Raw genomic sequence first — 17965 nt, 5'->3', positions numbered from 1 at the left:
GCAGGAGAGAGAGGAGTCAGGAGAAGAGTGGAGCTTGTCTGAAATAAAGAACTGTGTGAAAGTTTACTGACTTATTTAAACACAGAGCAGTTTTACATTCTGAATAAACACACACAGGTATGAGATTTCACCCACCACACAGGTCACTTTTTACAGTGTGCGTGTACAGTGCATCCAGAAAGTATTCACAGCGCTTCACTTTTTCCACATTTTGTTATGTTACAGCCTTATTCAAAAATGGATTAAATTCATTATTTTCCTCAAAATTCTACAAACAATACCCCATAGTGACAACGTGAAAGAAGTTTGTTTGAAATCTTTGCAAATTTATTTAAAATAAAAAACAAAAAAGCACATGTACAGAAGTATTCACAACCTTTGCCATGACACTCAAAATTGAGCTCAGGTGCATCCTGTTTCCACTGATCATCCTTGAGATGTTTCTACAACTTGACTGGAGTCCACCTGTGGTAAATTCAGTTGATTGGACATGATTTGGAAAGGCACACACCTGTCTATATAAGGTCATACAGTTAACAATGCATGTCAGAGCACAAACCAAGCCATGAAGTCCAAGGAATTGTCTGTAGACCTCCGAGACATGATTGTATCGAGGCACAGATCTGGGGAAGGGTACAGAAACATTTCTGCAGCATTGAAGGTCCCAATGAGCACAGTGGCCTCCATCATCCGTAAATGGAAGAAGTTTGGAACCACCAGGACTCTTCCTAGAGCTGGCCGCCCGGCCAAACTGAGCGATCGGGGGAGAAGGGCCTTTCTCAGGGAGGTGACCAAAAACCCGATGGTCACTCTGACAGAGCTCCATCATGTCTCTGTGGAGAGAGGAGAACCTACCAGAAGAACAAACATCTCTGCAGCACTCCACCAATCAATCCTGTATGGTAGAGTGGCCAGATGGAAGCCACTCCTCAGTAAAAGGCACATGACAGCCTACCTGAAGGACTCAGACCATGAGAAACAAAATTCTCTGGTCTTATGAAACAAAGATTGTACTCTTTGGCCTGAATGGCAAGCATCATATCTGGAGGAAACCAGGCACCACTCATCACCTGGCCAATACCATCCCTACAGTGGAGCATGGTGGTGGCAGCATCATGCTGTGGGGATGTTTTTCAGCAGCAGGAACTGGGAGACTAGTCAGGATCGAGGGAAAGATGAATGCAGCAATGTACAGAGACATCCTTGATGAAAACCTGCTCCAGAGCGCTCTGGACCTCAGACTGGGGCAAAGGTTCATCTTTCAACAGGACAACGACCCTAAGCGCACAGCCAAGATAACAAAGGAGTGGCTACAGGATAACTCTGTGAATGTCTTTGAGTGTCCCAGCCAGAGCCCAGACTTGAACCCAATTGAACATCTCTGGAGAGATCTGAAAATGGCTGTGAATGTTCCCCATCCAACCTGATGGAACTTGAGAGGTCCTGCAAAGAAGAATGGGAGAAACTACCCAAGAATAGGTGTGCCAAGCATGTAGCATCATTCTCAAAAAAGACTTGAGGCTGTAATTGTTGCCAAAGGTGCTTCAACAAAATATTGAGCAAAGGCTGTGAATAATGTACATGTTCTTTTTTGTTTTTTTATTTTTAATAAATTTGCAAAGATTTCAAACAAACTTATTTGATGTTGTCATTATGGAGTATTGTTTGTAGTATTTTGAGGAAAATCATGAACTTAATCCATTTTGGAATAAGGCTGTAACATAACAAAATGTGAAAAAAGTGAAACGCTGTGAATATTTTCTGGGTGCACTGTATGTGTGTGTGAGTGTGTAGTCCATCTGTTACTCTGCACAAGTATTGGTGCCCCTCTACGGCCTATGTGATACCACTACACATCACACACACAACAGTACACAACACACTCACACACCAGTGACATGCTCTGTAAGCTAGAAGAGCCAGCAGAGAGAAATAGGGTGGACAACATGTGGTGGAAGAGAGGATGTACAGATAGGTAATGGAGAGAAAAAGAGGAGAGAGAGGAAGTGGAATATGGTGGAGAGAAGAAAACAGAGAATGGGGAGGAGAGAGAGTGGAAGAGACGAATCAAGGGAAACACGAGGGGAGGGGAAGTGAGAGGAGAAAAGAAGAGGATAAAGAGGAAAATGAGAGATGAGAGAGGAGTGAAAAGGTGAATAAATGAGTATAAACCAAGCTGCACATGCACACCACTAATATCTCCTACTGTCATTTATCCCACTTACAGCCCCAATCCACCCATTAACCACCCTCTGCCCAACCAACACCCCCACCCCCACCTCACCTCAACTGCCCTCAGGCAAAACAATTACAGCAGAAGTGCATTGTGGGATTGATGATGAATAAACAGCTGAACTACAGACACATCCATCTGAGAGCTTTCATACACCATGAATATGAAACTCTCTCACACACACACACACACACACACACACACACACACACACACACACACACACACAGACAGCAACTAATTTATCACAATTACCAACACATATTCATCTTCTCTCTCTCTCTCTCTGTTTCTCTCTCTCAGTAATGCAGTAGAATCATTTTACAAACTCAATAAGGTTTACATATGCAGAGAGAGAGAGAGAGTCAGTTGCTTGGTCCTGCACAGCCACCGCATCATCACATTTGTGTGTGTGTGTGTGTGTGTGTGTGTGTGTGTGTGTGTGTGTTCAATAAAGACCTAAAAAAAGTCTGATGTCATTACTTGACATTAGCCTAGGATAAGATATTAAACTGGTGTACTGCCAGAGTTGGATTTCTGTAAAGCTGCTTTGTGAATCGAGACCTTGTCATGGTGAAGCGCTGCCACTGTTTTGGGAGTTTAATGCTCCCTGTAGGGTCGTGCTTGGTAAACAAATCTGTGAGGAAAAGAAGTCAGAAAAACAGCAATCCTAAACTCCCCCATGAAAATGACTAAGCATACCTGCCCTATTTAAGGAAAAAGTCTGAGATGATATGAGGAAGAAACCTTGAGAGGAACCAGACTCAATAGGGAACTCGTCCTCATCTGGGTGACACCGGATAGTGCGATTATAAATAAACACACCCCTTCTATAAATGTGCTAATACTACATGCTCAAATAGTGCAGTTGTGTAAGCAGGAAATTCATTACAGTTTCTACATGAAGTCTGTTTTGTTGAACTTCTCCACTGTTCACTGATGGAGACTTGAGGGCAGAACTGTTTGTGGTAATTGTGGTGCTAAAGCTATCGTAGCATTACTTTTCATATGAACTGAGGTCTGAAGCCATCTTTATGGTGTTTAAGTGGTACCATCCTCAGTAATCTCAGTGATCTTTAGTCTGCACCATGTGGGAACATCCTCAGCAGTAGCATGTGACTTCCAACTGATGAGAACTCCAACCAGAAGTAGGACATCAGGATGGATCAGGCAGGTCCGGAGAGCAGAAGGGGTCAGGATCACTGGCATATCAGGAGTATCATGTGTAGCTCGACAGAAAGAAAGAGAGAGAGAGAGAGAGAAAGAGAGAGAGAGAGAGAGAGATTATTAGGTATGCTTATAGTCCTGTAATGGTTAAGGACAATGTACTTTGCGTGAGTGAAAGCAGGGACTCCGGTAAGACTAGCTATGACATCATAACTAAAATGGAGAACCAGAAGGGAACACAGACATGAGGGCTTCCTGGGGGGGGGGTGACAGCATCCAAACATCCCAGTTCACCACAGCACTCTATACCTGTGAGCCTCTAGATCTGCTCCTTTACCTAAGAAAAAACTATACACAAAAAGCTTGAGTAAACACATATGTTTTCAGTCTGGACTTAAATACTGAGACTGTGTCTGAGTCCCAAACATTAATTGGAAGGCTGTTCCATAACAGTGGGGCTTTGTGAGAGAAAGCTCTTTCCCCTGCTGTAGCCTTCACTATTCCAGGTACCAACAAATAGCCTGCATAAGAGACCAAAAGTTCATTCCGGTACTGTGGAGCGAGACCATTCAGTGCTTTATAGATCAATAGTAGTATTTTATAATCAATGCGAAATTTTACTGTGAGCCAATGCAGTGTGGATAAGCTTGGGGTGATGTGGTCGTATGTTCTGGTTCTACTAAGAATTCTAGCAGCTGCATTCTGGACTAACTCAGTCCAGACAATAAGGCATTACAATAATCCAACCTAGAGGTGACAAAAGCATGAACTAATATTTCTGCATCATGTAGTGACAATATATTTCTTATCTTAGAAATATTTCTGAGATGAAGGAAGACTATCCTAGTAATATTATCTACATGAAAGATCTATCAAATGAAAGACTGGAGTCAATAATCCACATACTATCAAGAGAAGATTGGCAGTTCTCCCAACACCCGCACTCTCTTCAAAACCTTTTCCTCTCTTCTCTGTCCCCCTCCTCCCCCTTCCCCTACCTCTCTCACTGCAGATTACTTTGCCACTTTCTTTTCTAACAAGGTTACATCAATCAGGAACCAGTTCTCAACCAGACCTCTCAACCCCCTCCTCCTCCATGTAACTCCCAACTGACTTTCTTCTCTCCTCTCTCGGAGACTGATGTCTCTAAACTCCTCCTCTCTAGCCATCCCACAACCTGTCCTCTTGACCCTGTCCCTTCTCACCTTCTTCAGTCCATCTCTCCAACACTATTACCTGCACTCACACACATCTTTAACACATCCCTCTCTACTGGCACATACCCTACCTCATTTAAGCAGGCCCGGGTTACCCCACTGCTTAAGAAAACATCACTTAACCCTGCTGTAATTGACAACTACAGACCTGTTTCCCTCCTCCCTTTTCTTTCCAAAACTCTTGAAAGAGCCGTTTTTAATCAACTCCCCAATTTTCCCACACAGAACAACCTCCTGGACACCAAGCAGTCTGGCTTCAAGAGCAATCACTCCACGGACACTGCTTTGCTTTCCGTCACTGAAGCCTTACGACTAGCAAGAGCAACTTCTAGATCATCTGTCCTCATCCTACTTGACCTGTCTGCTGCTTTCGACACTGTGAAGCATCAGATCCTCCTGTCAACTCTCTCCAGCCTAGGCATCACTGGAACGGTTCTGCACTGGGTGGAATCCTATCTCTCTGACAGATCCTTAAAGGTATCATGGAGGGGAGGTATTTCTGAAACTCAGCAACTCACAACTGGCGTTCCACAGGGGTCAGTTCTGGGTCCACTCCTCTTTTCTATCTACACTACATCTCTAGGGCAGGTGATGGAGTCTCATGGCTTCTCATATCATTGCTTTGCTGATGACACCCAGCTCTATTTGTCCTTCCAGCCTGACGATCCATGCAATCTGCGATCGATTAGCCACCGACGTTTAGTAGTTCCCACTCAGCGTAGCGCAAGGTTCCTTTCCAGAACTTTCACACTAACTGTTCCTCAGTGGTGGAATGCACTTCCAACCTCAATCCGGACAGCAGAATCTCTCACCATCTTCAAAAAACAGCTAAAGACCCACCTCTTCTGTGAACACCTAACCAACTCATAAAAAAAAAAAAATAATAATAAAGTAAAAAATTGCACTTACATCTCTACTCTGTGCACTTTGCTTCTTCTGGAACTCAATTAATGGATCTTGTACAGTAGCACTACTTGTATTGTTCTCTGCTTGATATATTGCTTTGCTTGTATTTTTTCTCATTTGTTAGTCACTTTGGATAAAGCGTTTGCTAAATGAATAAATGTAAATGTAATTACACCAAGGTCTTTTACTGCTGCACATGATGAAACAGAAAGTCCATCCAGAGTTACTGTGAGATCAGAAAGATTACTTCTAGCTAAACGTGGTCCTAGAACAAGTTCTTCTGTCTTATCAGAATTAAGTTAGAGGAAGTTAATAAGCATCCAATGTCTAATGTCCTTTACACATTCCTCAACTTTACTAAGCTGCTGTCTGTCCTCTGGCTTTGCTGAAACATACAGCTGTGTCATCACCATAACAGTGGAAGCTAATTCCATGTTTACGAATAATTTGACCCAGAGGTAGCATATATAAAGTAAAAAGCAGTGGGCCTAAAACAGAACCTTGTGGAACACCAAACTTTACCTCAGTATGCGTGGAGAAGTCTCCATTTACATCTATGAACTGATAACGATCGGTCAAATAAGACCTGAGGCAGGAGAGGACTGTTCCCTTAATGCTTTAGGTAGATTAGAAACATTTTCTAATCTATCAAGGAAAATAGTATGATCTATAGTATCAAAAGCTGCACTAAGATCAAGTAACACAAGCAACAATACACAACCCTGATCAGAGGCCAGTAGTAGGTCATTTACTACTTTAACCAGCGCTGTCTCGCTGGCCGATTTTGAGGCATGGCGTCACTCATTCTGGAAACAGAGCAAACAGCTCAACGAAGAAATTGCTCAGCTCGACCGCCTTCTAGAACCGCTGCAGCCAGCCGGGCCATGTGCCATGTCTCAACCCACGCAAGTTCCCCTGCCCCCGCTGCCGGAGAACTACGCCACACTACGCGGGCAGCCGAGCTACCCAAACTCCTGGGGCTTCCCACTGCAGGGGATTTACACCACGCCATGCAGCCCGCAGAGCTACCCAAATTCCTGGGGATTCCCACTGCAGGGGAATTACACCACACCATGCAGCCAGCAGTGGGAGGATAAAGTAAATCAGATACTCCACACCATGGAGGAAGCGCTTCTCCCCGTCCCGTTGTGCTGAACTGCGCATCACCTTCTGACCCGGAGGGGAACAGCGCTCCACCTTCCTGTCCTGCTGAGAACCCAGTCACGCTACCCAGTCTGGAACTGAAGGCTGGCCTAGAATTTTTTTTTTTTTTTTTTGGTGGGGGTAACCGCACCTACAGAGTTCCAGCTTGAGACCTACGGGGAGGTCTCAGCTGTGGAGCTCCCGCCTGAGGTTAACCTGGCGACCTCAGAGCTCCAGCCCGAGACCTACGGGGAGGTCTCAGCTCAGGAGCCCCAGCCCGAAGTTAACCTGGTGACCTCTGAGCTCCAGCTAGAGATCTGCTGGGAGGTCTCTGCAGCCGAGGAAGCTGTTCCACTGTCCAGCCCAGCCGAGGAAGCTGTTTCGCTGTCCAGCCCAGCCGAGGAGGCTTTCCCGCTGTCCAGTCCTGCTGGGGACATCGCCCAGCCTTCCAGTCCCGCTGGGGATGTCGTCCAGCCTTCCAGTCCCGCTGAGAATGTCGCCCCGAGCTTCGATCCCACTGGGGGTGGTGCTCCACCTGTTTGCTGCCCGGTGGAGGCTGCCTTGTTTTCCAGTACATCGCGAGACAGCTCACACAGGGGCCCCGGACCACCGTTGGAGGGGGGTTCTGTTACGCCCTTGCCGCAAGATAGCACTGCGGCGCGGCTTCAGAGAGTGCGCGTGCATGAGACTCTTGTATATGGACAAGTGCCTTTGTCTGTTTTGATTCTCTCCCTGTTTAAGCGTTGGTTGATGTTCGAGGGTGTGTCTTAATTTACTTCAGGTGTCTGTATTTTAGTTTGATTATGTTGGTTATTTAAACCCCTCGTGTTGCTGTGCATTTCGTGCAGTATTATTCGTATATGGTAACATAGTAGCGAATGCGTTTAGCATGTTAGCGGTCTTATTTCCATGTTTGTTCTCGTTCCATGCTAGACTTTAAGTTCCATGTTTAACCCAGTTAACCTTGTCCAGTTTAGACCGTGTTTCCTGTGTTTTGTCTGCTGTGTTTCAAATAAAGACACTGATCTGCACCTGCTCCCGCCTATGCTCCCGTTTCGTTACAGGAGAAAAACATTCTAATCATTGATCTGATATCGTTATATTATCATCTATAGGGTTAGTTATAAAACTGACTGGTTTTTAATTAATATTCTGCATTTTTTGTCTAATATTTTGAAAAAATTAATGAAGTCATCACTGCTATATAATGATTGTGATTGCAGAACATGGACTATAAGCATTCACTCGCCTGGTCAAGTTCTTTGAGATCAGACGGTGATCCCCAACCCTGGAGGTATGAGGCGAACATGCTAACCACTAAGCCACCGTGCACCCCACTCGGTGCAGTACCTGACATAAATGTACATTTGATGCGGTATTGTGGCGAGGTGTAAATATTATGATCAATAAGCAATTTAAATGAGCTGAGATAATGATCTGAGATAGCTTCAGACTGCAGAAGTATGACTATATTCTCTATATTTAATCTGTATGGTAGTATCAGGTCAAGAGTGTGACCACCATTATGAGTGGGACCTATTACATTCTGATTGACCCTTACTGAATCTAAAATAGACACAACCGCTGTTCTCAGAGCATCTTCGGGGTTATGAAATTTAATACTAAAGGGTCTGTAAATAATAATTAGAGGAATCGACTCAGTCGATTTATTTTTTGTGGCTACGTATGTTATACTAATATAAAGAACTTCAGAGGAGTTGAATTTATGACTAGATTTGTGTGTGACGTCTAGATTATCATTATAAATAAGTGAGACTCCTCCCCCTCTGCCAATCAGATGGGGCTGATATATATAACTGTATCAAAGAGGACTGACTTCATTTAGTGCTGTGTACTGTAAGGATCCGGCTAGATCCTCACTGGTTTCTCAGGAAAGGTGATATAACTCAGCTGGACACGAAGTGAAAGTGCTGTTCTTAGTTTATTACACTGCAGGAGACCATAGGCTTACGCATGGTTACAGGTCGGTCATTAGAAGAGGATTAACCAAGTAAACATCCCGAAGATGGTACATTAATGTGAGACAGTGTGTCAGCATACGATGTGGAGGTCACCGAGAGGGAGAACAGGGCGGCAACCACGCTTCTTGACCCCACATGACATCATCATAGCCGATCATTAGATATCCCCCCATGTAAAACAAGGGCTGTTCTCAGCCCTTAACATAACGGAAACTTCACAGCACCTAGGTACCTGTGTGACAGCTGTCATAAGTAGGGCTACAGAAAGCAGTACCATTAATCACACCTCTGCCTGTTCCACATAACTATAGTCCAACATTCTGCAACAAGAACAGCATTTCTTTTTCTCACTGTTCACTGAATTAACATCTTCCGAACTTCACACTTGCCTGAAATAATATTGCAACATCAAAACCTCAAGGCACACAGGCATTAACAGTATTTCAAAAACAAAGCACTTCGTCACATTACCCTATTAAGAAATGCTCACTCTTGTAAGACAATAGACTGCCAAACCATTATAAGGCCTTCACAGGCATAGGATTTAAAAAATAAAGCAGAATAAGACCAGAGAATGAGAAAAAAAATGAAAACACATCACTTATTCACATATTCAAATAGAGGAGCAAAATAAGGATTTGTCCACCTGTTAACCTCCCAGTTACAGGTAACCCTTGGTGTGTGCCTAGGGCAAAGAGCGTATGAGTGCGTTCCTGTGTGAGTGGGCTGTGTATGTGTATGTGTGAGGTAAGGAACCTCTGCATGCCTAGGGCCAAGGGCATATGAGTGTGTTTCTGTGTGCACAGACCGTGGGTGAGTGAGGTGCACATCAGTGTGAGGTAAGACAAAGTCAGAGTGTGTGGACCTAAGCGTATTTTCTGAGGGAGCCTGTGCCACCATGGCTGGACTAACTGTTAACTGGTTATGGGATCCTGGTTCCTCAAATAAGAAGTCAAATCCATACTCCCCCTGGTCATCAGGGATATCCACTACTCTGTCCTGTACATTAGATTCAGCCAACTGTAGGGCTGCACTCTCCAGCTCTTCCTCACCTTCATACCAAGTGAAAAAGGGCAGCACGTTACAAACATGGTGAACACCACCCTCAGCACCACTCTGGTCAGCTTGTAATTCAGGTCTGACATCACTTCGGCAATCCTGTATCGGTGTTTGTAGACTGGGGCTAGCTTGGCAGTAAAACCAGCTGAGGCATCCTAACGAGGGTGAGCTTTCAGCCTAACCAAGTCACCCAAATGGAACAAGAGCCTGCGCCATTTCTTGTCACAGTGTTTCTTCTGTGCGGAGTGGCTGCTTGCCAGAGAATCTCTCACATGGTCATACGGCTCCTGCAAAGTTGAAGTGAGCTCCATCTTGTAATCAGAAACTGAGTCAGCCACACACACAGGGCTTGGCAATATCCCTAAATCGAGAGGTGTGTTCAGGTCTCTGCCATATAAGAGAAATGCCGGGGTGTCTCCCGTACTCTGGCGGGGAGCTGTCCTCAACGCAAAGGAGATCAAATGTAGGTGGATGTTTATGTCCCACACAAGTGCGGAGTGCCGCCTTGATGGTACAGTTCACCCGTTCAGTTTGTTTAGACTGAGGGTGGTACGCTGTTGTCAGCCTGTGGGCTGAGCAGAGGGCAGTAACTAGCACTTCAAAGAAGTCACTCATAAACTGGACACCCCTGTCTGAGACTACATGAGTTTTGCAAATACCTCAGAGACAAACTTGCATGCTGCAACCACTGCTGTGGCCTCCTGAACAGGACAGATTTCCACCCATTTGGTGAAGTAGTCAATGAATACTAAAATGTACATATTCCCATGGCAAGATCCGGGGAGGGGTCCCATGAAATCAATGCCAGCAAACTCCCATGGGTAAGTTGCCACCACTGGCTTTAGGTAACCCGCCAGCTTCTGGTTGGTCGGCTTGGACAGCTGGCAGGTTACACAGGACAGTACATACTTAACATCACCCCGCATACCTGGCCAGTAGACCTGCTTCTGTAAGCCCCCGAGTGTCTTGGAAACACCCAAGTGGCTAGCCATGGGGTGATCATGGAAGTATTTCAGCAGAGTGCCCCTCAGAGCTTCTGGCACATAGAAGCGTAGATCCTTGTGTGGATGAAGCCGGCAGGAAGTCCTCTTGTCCACAAAGTAAACTAGCCTGTCCAGAATACAGAAGTCTGGCGAATCCACACAGGGGCCGCTCTCCAAGTCAAGTTTCACAAGAGTGCATCAGGAGCTAGATTGGCCAAGCCAGGTCTGTGGACAACCTCAAAGTCAAAGTGCTGCAGCCGCTAGCACCATCGAGCTAGCCATCCTGAGGGGGAGGGCCTTGTCATCAACCACCTCAAGCTGTTGTGGTCCATCACCACTGTGGCGCTAGAGCCCTCAATGTATGGACGGAAATGTTCCAGAGCCCAAATTACTCCCAGGCACTCCTTCTTTGAAGTGGAATATGGGCTTTCCGACTTGTGCAGGGTACGGCTCTCAAAAGCGACAGCCCTCTCCAAGCCATCCTCACCAGTCTGGGTCAATGAAGCACCAAGGCCCACATCACAGGCATCCGTGTGTACTGCAAAAGGCTTCTCAGAGTCAGGTAAAATAAGGAGTGGGGAACTGATTAGCTGTTGTTTTAAACAATCAAAAGACACCTGGCAGTCAGTGGACCACACAAATGGGGCAACCTCCCTCATTAGGGCAATCATCGGCTCGGCAATACGGGCGTTTGGTGCACAAAAAAACTTTGGTGCACAAAAATTCAAGAAAAAAAAGCTTCAAGAAAAGGCCTGCATCTGCCAAACGCCCTAACACACTGGTCAGGTCTGTCAGGTGCTGGTCGAAGGTCGGTGAGGTGACCACAATGTCATCCAGATACACCATACAGCAGTTGTGGGCGAGCCCTGCCAATACAGTATTCATCAGTCTTTGAAATGTTGCAGGTGCATTTGATAACCCAAAAGGCATAACTTTAAACTGATAGAGCCCTTCATGTGACACAAAAGCTGTCTTTGGCTTTGCGTCTGGGGCCACTGACACTTGCCAGTAACCCGTGCAAGGTCCAGTGTGGAAATAAATCTACCACGTGCCAAAAAATCCAGAGAGTCATCCACTCTTGGAAGTGGGTAGGAGTCCATCACTGTGTATTTGTTCACTTTCCTAAAGTGTACACAAAATCTTGGATCTGCACTTGGCTTTTCGACTATCACAATTGGAGAGGCCCAGGGCCCTGAAGCGTGCTCAATAATGCCATCCTCCAACATTCTGGAAATCTGCTCCTCGATAATCTTTCTTTTCGCAGGTGAAGCACGGTATGGAGGAAGACACACTGGCTTTGCAGTCCCAGTGTCTATTGTGTGCTCAACCAATGAAGTACGTCCCAGCTTTGCCCCAAAAAGATGAATAAAGTCTTCCAATAGGTGTGCCAGTCTTTTCTTGTCTGCTGAAGGCAGGGCTGCTTGTTCCACCACTGGACCAAGATCGGTCTGGGCATCCTTAAAAGTAAGGCAATCTACGTGGCCCTCCAAATCATCAAACTCCAGCAAGCATAGGCCTGGCGCTGATGTGGCATTATCTCCCAATTTAACGCTTCCTGTGGCTGGGTGGATGTGGACATCAGCCTGAATCATGAAATCTGTCCCTAAGAGAATGGAACAACACAGGTCAGGAATCACCGCAAAGCGGTGAGTAAACGGTTGCTCCAGTAGTTGAACAGGTAACTATACAACACCAGATGGGGGGCATTGTTTTGAGTCCACCAACTCAAGCGGCATCTCCTTCTATCCAGCATTTAAGAAGGGTGAATGGGATGGACTGCTGAAATGGATGCACCTGTATCCAGGGTTGCCTTCAGTGAAACCTGATTGATGACCACCACTGCCGTCAGTGGAGTATTCTTTGACCTCTTTGGGCTGTTTTGCACCAAATTAACTGTGTGTGAACTTTCTGTCTGTTGTGCACTGGTCCCTGGCTCCGTTCTCTGCTTACCCTCACGAGCCCTTTGAAACCTGCGTGGCCGAGTACCAGTCTCACCTCTAGTTACCTCAGAAGTACCTGGGGTCTCCTGGCCTATCTTAGAAACTACAGCTACCCCTCTGGTAGGTTCAGCACTACCACCCCGCCTATTTTTCCTACAGTTCCCACAATTGCGTGTGTTGACCCCCGGAGTCAAACATTTGTAGCAGTGAAGGTCCTGGTGTAATGGTATGGAAAACACTCTTTAAATTTAATGTGTAGAATTACACAAAAAGGATATGTACCTGATATGGCTGTCTGTTTGTCTGAGTATTTTTCCTTTTGATTGTCGTGATGTCAGTGATTTGTGTAATTTCCTGTTTTGGATCCTCCTCTTCCCTTTTGTGTAATGGTTGAATGGGAGAGGAGAGAGAATTGAATGGGAGAGAGAGAGAGAGAGAGAGAGAGAGAGAGAGAGAGAGAGAAAGGAGAGAATAAATGAGAAGTCGACCCAGTTGCCGTCCACCTTTTTCTTTGGATAAAACAAAACACAACGCAGACTACAACCAGTTACACTGGCGCGGAGGTGTCGGGCCGTGGGGGCTCTACTAGAAGAAATAGGCCCTAATGTAGCATGTAGCTCAGAAGTAGCTCTGTTAAAGTTGTAGGTGTGGCAGCATGAAGGACTAGTCTATACTGATCAGAGACATGCTGGCAGATTACTTCAATCCTTTTTCGCTCAGAGGGTGGTTGCTTTCGTCGCTTGAACTCAGTCACTAGGTAAGCTACAAAAGTGGGGAGTGGCTCAGTTGAAATCTGAACTGTGTCCAAAATCCCTCTCTAGATTTTCTATACCTACTCCACAGGCAGGAAGGCCTGTCGAAAGAGATCTGAGAAATGCTCCCATGAGAGTAGGTGAGGCTGCATGGCAGAATACCACTTCCGGGGCTCCTTTCCAAATAACCTTGTCAACTTAAGGAAGAACTGAGTGTCAGATAAACTAAGCATTGTCTTGTACAAAGAAACAGACTGAAGCCATTCTTCTGTGTCAAGAGATTTACCCCCCTCAAACATGGGTGGCATAAGTCCAGGGAGATGGGCTGAATGAACAGCAGGTGTCTGTGGATGTAACAGCTCAGTGTGCCTAGTGAGAGTGTGTGTAACCGGGGTTGCGCTAATTACAGGATAGGCATTAGAGGCTTGTCCCCGTGTTTGTTGGGAAGTCTGATGATCTTGGTTGGTGCGGCTAGCGAGTGTGCACGTTGCAGGGGTTGAGGTAAGTATAGGTTGTGCCTTTGTGTCCTGTCTACGTGAATGCTGAGAGGTCTGATCTTCTAACTGCTGCAGCAAGCTGCTTTGTAAGTCAACAGACATACTAAATGCCGATGTCAACGTGTCTACCTGTCGTTGCAACTTATCTACCTGAACAGCAAGACACTGTACTATGAAAGACCCACCATGCAAAATTTCCGGCGAAACCAAATTACCCTCATCATTACCACCCCCATATGTCAATGTATCAAAATGCTTAGCCACTGCAAAAGTTGAGTAAGAATCTAGGTAGAAATGTGGCGATACTTTTGCAGAACATCCTATCAATAATTAAATTAGAAGGAAAAAAAAATACTTAACATTAGTTACATTAACCTCAGTAAGACAGCGTATCTCAACAGATAGCAGTGATAATCCTAAGACACATATACAGAAGAAAATATATATGCATGTATATATACAGGTATCCCAAAATACCCAGTCACTGCATGTACTCCCAGTAGCAACAGATAACCTTAAATCCAACAGTAACAGTTTAAAATTAATGGGTGTTCACTTTTTTTGTTTGTTTCTTTTTTTAAATCACCCAATCACATACAAGTATTAAACACAAGGTGCATTTTTCTCTGCTCACGAAGTGCTACTTAGCTCATTTGTCCATAGAATCCAGACACAAAAGTTCTGCCTTGTCCTCTCCTCCACTATGCAGGCCAGTAGTAGCTGGAGCTTGCCAAGGTGTGTCGAATCAGTCAATCAGAAACGTGCCTTTCCTTTACCAAAGTCCTTGCCTTGCATGCAGGGTCTCTGATGATGCCGCTGCACACAATTTCTCACAGCAAAGCCACACAAACAAAAGTCACAAAAAGGTCTTTTTTTTCTAAGTAAGAACTCGGAAACACGCAGAAATACAGCAAGGGAAATTCTCTTCGAAAAACATAGACGGCTACACTTAGAAAACCTATAGTGGCAAAAAAAATGAAAATTATCCCACGGTGGGTTATCTCCACCAACGCAGTAGTAAGACTTCGGTGGTTGCTAGTTTATCCCGCTAGCATGCCTGCCAGCTAACTAAAAGTTCAGTACGAATGAAACTTCACTTACAGTTCATTTGCCTTATCAGCATCGAATACAAAAACCACATTTAAAGTTCACTCATGCTCTGGTGTCCAAACTTTTCTTTCCGAGGATGTTCATTCACAGTTTAGGCGCCAATTGTAAGGATCCGGCCAGATCATCACTGGTTTCTCAGGAAAGTTGAGATAACTCACCCGGACACAAAGTGAAAGTGCTTACACTGCAGGATACCATAGGCTTAGGCATGGTTACAGGTCGGTCATTAGAAGAGGATTAACTGAGTAAACATCCCAAAGATGGTACATTAACATGAGACCGCATGTCAGCACACGATGTGGAGGTCACAGAGAGGGAGAACAGGGTGGCAACCACGCCCCTTGGCCCCACATGACATCATCATAGCCGATCATTACAGTACTCATCAGGTTTAATCCATATTTCTGTTAAACCATTAAACTCATGATCAGTAACGGTTTCATTAACAATAAGTGCTTTAGACATAACAGATCTATTATTTAACAGTGCTAGCTTCAGATCAAAGGTGCATTCAGTATGATATAATTTATGTTAATTAGATTACTAAAACAAACTTTCTGAGTGTTTCTACATTGATGTTTTTGGGAACAGACACAGTCTGGATATTCTGGAACCTAGGTGATGACTTAGTCCAGCTAGTAGACAGTCGGTTTAGCCTGCTTGTCTGCTCCCTGGCCTTGGCTCTGGATTGTCACAGATTAACTAGGCCTGTTTTGAGACTATGTGTTATGATGCAAGAAATGAGAACAGCACCATCCTAGTGGGTTGGATAGCCCACCCTAACAGGGCTTGAGGGCCTTGCCCTCAAAACTACTCCAATTATCTATAAAGCCCACATTGTTTTTGGAGCACCACCTGGACATGCAGCAGTTTAGCAACCATAACCTGCTGTAAGCTACATCACCATGCCACATTGGGATGGAGCCGGAGCATCGGACATTGGCTTCGCTAATTTACACACTTCTACAACATTACTCTTAGTAACCTAATGATATACTAAGGGGTATATCATTAGCTCCTATATGAATAATTATCTTTGAAGACCTGTGCTTGCCTAAGACCCTATGGTTATCTGCTATGTCCGGCACCCTGGCTCTCGGTATACACATAACTAAAGCTGCTGGAGCCCCTAAAGGCCTAGATAATTTCACCTGCCTTAAGATAGAGTCTCCTATAACCAGAGCTCTTTCAGGTTTCTCAGCGGGTGCTTCACTGAGGAGAGCAAACCTGTTGGCCACATGAAGCTGAGAGGAGTGGTGCTGCCATGGGCAAGCCTTAGCATTTTTTTTCTTTGTGATTATGCTGCTGATTCGTCACCCATTCACCCTGCTGTAAGGGCTCTAATGCCAGGGTTGGAGGATTGCTATCTCTGCTTGAGGCATCCAGACTTCCCCTACAGAAACTATCTTGCTCTCACTCTCACTAACCCTCTCTAGAGACTAGTTTAGAGTCTAAACATCCTGGAGATGGACTAGACTCTACAATGGAAACTGGCTTTGGGACCATGCCATGTCACCTCACTGGTGGTGAAAGAGCCAGAATCAGTGTGTGTGATGGAAAGGTACAGACTACTGTAGATATATTCAGCCTTATCTCCACACACAGACAGGTTCCTCTACCAAACTTCTCAATGATTGGTGGGCTTGGGGACCATCCCAGATGCATCCATGAGAGTTTGAGTCTCAGGAAGGAAAATTCTGTTGTTTGTTTTCTTCTTGGTGAAAGTGCTGGCCCCCACACTGGACCCACTGCAGTTTGTGTATCATCCCAACTGCCTAACAAATGATGCCATTGCCACCACCCTACATCTGGCTCTCAGCCACCTGGACAAAAAGGACACCTACATTCAAATGCTGTTCATAGACTTCAGTTCAGCATTCAGTTCAACAGAATCATTCCTCAGCACCTGCTTGGAAAACTGAACCTACTGGGCCTGAACACCTCCATCTGCAACTGAATCATGGACTTCCTGACTGGGAGACCTCAGTCAGTCCAGTTCGGGAACAGCATCTCCAGCACCTTCACCACTGTTCACTCTACTGATACATGACTGTGCAGGAACACACAGCTCCAGTCACTTCATCAAGTACTGTACTGTCCTGTGCTGTTTGTACATGTTTGCACGTGCACTTTATGTAAAAATGTGTAGATCTTATTTAGTTCTGTGTCATTTCATGTGGTTAGTGTGTTGTTTTATGAGCACCGTGGTCCTGGAGGAACGTTGTTTCATTTCACTGTGTACTGTACCAGCTGTATACGGTTGAAATGACAATAAAACCATATGAACTTGAATTTGAAGGTGCTTGAGAGTGTTGACACTGGTTGGAGATATGATTCAGTAATCGAAGGGGCACTTTGAGGAATGCTTTAACTCAGTGGAGTTTTAAAAAAGGGATGAAAGGGATTATTTCACAGTCAGTTTGGGAACATCTGGATATCTATCAGAAGGAACTGGAATCTGTGGCTGGGGATAGATAAGTCTGGACTGATTTTCTCAGCCTGCTGCCACCACGACCCCAGTAAATTATACATAACATAACCTGAAGTTTTAAAAGTTTTATCCTGCCATTTGTTCAGTATAGAGATATCTGTAAGTCACTTTAGATAAAAGTGTCTGCTAAATGAATAAATAAATGAATAAAGGAACATGGTGGGTGGAGCTGTTTGACACAGTGGGTAGGATTGGTTTTATTGACATTTTCACTGATTGAATGGAGAGAGTGAAATATCGACTGTAAATCACGAAAGTGTAGCTTTTACAGACACTGGCTAATACCTGTGTGCTGATAGTAGAGATGTGTGATAGAGTCACAGGTATCTAATATCTGCCTGTAGAAACCCTGCTCTAACCCTGCTCTAACCCTGCTATCCCTACAGACTCAAGGGTCAGTGACCCCAACCTGTCCAATTCCACTCAAACACATGTGCACATGCAGCTCTGAAACACACTGAGCAACTTTCACAGACACACCAGTG

The 17965-nt window shown here is 45.0% G+C and overlaps 1 long non-coding RNA gene across 1 annotated transcript in view; it reads right to left on the bottom strand.

Annotated features, from left to right (window-relative positions):
* Positions 1-17965, bottom strand: part of LOC124627083 (uncharacterized) — a 38004-nt gene that overhangs the window by 16244 nt on the left and 3795 nt on the right. The gene's annotated exons all lie outside the window — the stretch shown is intronic.

Source organism: Ictalurus punctatus, chromosome 4, assembly GCF_001660625.3.
Source record: "Ictalurus punctatus breed USDA103 chromosome 4, Coco_2.0, whole genome shotgun sequence".
NCBI lineage: Eukaryota > Metazoa > Chordata > Actinopteri > Siluriformes > Ictaluridae > Ictalurus > Ictalurus punctatus.
Note: the sequence above shows the minus strand (reverse complement) of the source record. Positions and strands in the feature narration are given on the sequence as shown.